Consider the following 2,500-nt stretch of genomic DNA (forward strand, 5'->3'; position numbering starts at 1 on the left):
AATGGAGAGGGAATTTAGGCAGGGCCAGTGCACAAGCATGGATCTTTTTCAGCTGTAAGGGAGACAAGAGCAAGGTGTGATGTAGGTCCCTGGGGCCTGCTGGAGGGCAAGGTCCATGCTCGATGTGAGTAGTTCAGCAGGGCCAGTGCACCAGCAGCACATCTTTTTCGACCGTAAGGGAGACAGGAGGCCGACTCACCGCCTCGGCCAAATGGAGAGGGAGTTTCAGCATGTCCAGTGCACCAGCAGCACATCTTTTTCGACCGTAAAGGAGAAAGGAGGCCGACTCACTGCCTCGGCCAAATGGAGAGGGAATTTCAGCAGGGCCAGTGGAGAAGCATGCATCTTGTTCAGCCGTAAGGGAGTCAGGGAGTTGTCATGGTGGTCCCCCTGGAGGTGGGGGAGATTGCAAATTAGCTAGGGAGGAGGGTGCGTACAGCGGAGGTGGCAAAGTGTTTCTGGTCAGTGTACCAGGGGCACGAACAAGAGTTGTCGTACCATAGGCACCAGGAGTGTGTATGTGTGTGGGGCAAAGTGTTTCTGCTCAGTGTACCAGGGGCACGGAGAAAAGTTGTCGTACCATAGGCACCAGGAGAGTGTGTGTGTATGTGGCAAAGTGTTTCTGCGCAGTGTACCAGGGGCACGGAGAAAAGTTGTCGTACCATAGGCACCAGGAGAGTGTGTGTGTGTGTGTGTGTGTGTGTGTGTGTGTGTGTGTGTGTGGCAAAGTGTTTCTGCGCAGTGTACCAGGGGCACGGAGAAAAGTTGTCGTACCATAGGCACCAGGAGAGTGTGTGTATGTGGCAAAGTGTTTCTGCGCAGTGTACCAGGGGCACGGAGAAAAGTTGTCGTACCATAGGCTCCAGGAGTGTGTGTGTGTGTGTGTGTGTGTGTGTGTGTGCGTGTGTGTGTGTGTGTGTGTGTGTGGCAAAGTTGTTTTGCTCAGTGTACCAGGGGCACGGAGAAAAGCTGTCGTACCATAGGCACCAGGAGTGTGTGTGTATGTGGCAAAGTGTTTCTGCTCAGTGTACCAGGGGCACGGAGAAAAGCTGTCGTACCATAGGCACGAAGACTGTGTGTGTGGCAAAGTTGTTCTGCTCAGTGTACCAGGGGCACGGAGAAAAGCTGTCGTACCATAGGCACGAGGGGAGTGTGTGTGTGTGTGGCTTAGTGTTTCTGCTCAGTGTACCAGGGGCACGGAGAAAAGTTGTCGTACCATAGGCACCAGGAGTGCGTGTGTGGCAAACTTTTTCTGCGCAGTGTACCAGGGGCACGTTTCAATTTACTTTCTGGAGTACCAGGGGCACGAGGATTTTGCCAGTGGTGTTTTGCTTTGTTAGTGGGGGGGGGGCTTAAGTGTGGGTCCGCGGGGCCTGCTGGAGGTCAAGGGCCATGCTAGATATGTCGTGGAGGGTAACTGCAGGAGAAGAAGCTAGTGGGGGAGTAGAGCAGGGGAGTATGTGGGTCCGCGGGGCCTGCTGGAGGTCAAGGGCCATGCTAGATATGTCGTGGAGGGTAACTGCAGGAGAAGAAGCTAGTGGGGGAGTAGAGCAGGGGAGTATGTGGGTCCGCGGGGCCTGCTGGAGGTCAAGGGCCATGCTAGATATGTCGTGGAGGGTAACTGCAGGAGAAGAAGCTAGTGGGGGAGTAGAGCAGGGGAGTATGTGGGTCCGCGGGGCCTGCTGGAGGTCAAGGGCCATGCTAGATATGTCGTGGAGGGTAACTGCAGGAGAAGAAGCTAGTGGGGGAGTAGAGCAGGGGAGTATGTGGGTCCGCGGGGCCTGCTGGAGGTCAAGGGCCATGCTAGACATGTGGTACAGGGTAAGTACAGGAAAGGAAATCTAATGGGGGACTAGAGCCGGGGGGGAGGGGGGGGGAGGGGTGGTCCCTGGGGCCCGCTGGAGGGCAAGGGCCATGCTCAATGTGAGTAGCTGCAATGGCCAGTTCACCAGCAGCACATCTTTTTCGACCGTAAAGGAGAGAGGAGGCCGACTCACTGCCTCGGCCAAATGGAGAGAGCACATCAGCAGGGCCAGTGCTCCAGCAGCACATCTTTTTCGACCGTAAAGGAGACAGGAGGCCGACTCACTGCCTCGGCCAAATGGAGAGGGAATTTCAGCAGGGCCAGTGCTCCAGCAGCACATCTTTTTCGACCGTAAGGGAGAGAGGAGGCCGACTCACTGCCTCGGCCAAATGGAGAGAGCACATCAGCAGGGCCAGTGCTCCAGCAGCACATCTTTTTCGACCGTAAAGGAGACAGGAGGCCGACTCACTGCCTCGGCCAAATGGAGAGGGAATTTCAGCAGGGCCAGTGCTCCAGCAGCACATCTTTTTCGACCGTAAGGGAGAGAGGAGGCCGACTCACTGCCTCGGCCAAATGGAGAGAGCACATCAGCAGGGCCAGTGCGCCAGGAGCACATCTTTTTCGACCGTAAGGGAGAGAGGAGGCCGACTCACTGCCTCGGCCAAATGGAGAGAGCACATCAGCAGGGCCAGTGCG

This window comes from Neolamprologus brichardi, unplaced genomic scaffold, assembly GCF_056152115.1.
Source record: "Neolamprologus brichardi isolate AB-2024 unplaced genomic scaffold, ASM5615211v1 NODE_ptg000118l+_length_84643_cov_1, whole genome shotgun sequence".
Taxonomy (NCBI): domain Eukaryota; kingdom Metazoa; phylum Chordata; class Actinopteri; order Cichliformes; family Cichlidae; genus Neolamprologus; species Neolamprologus brichardi.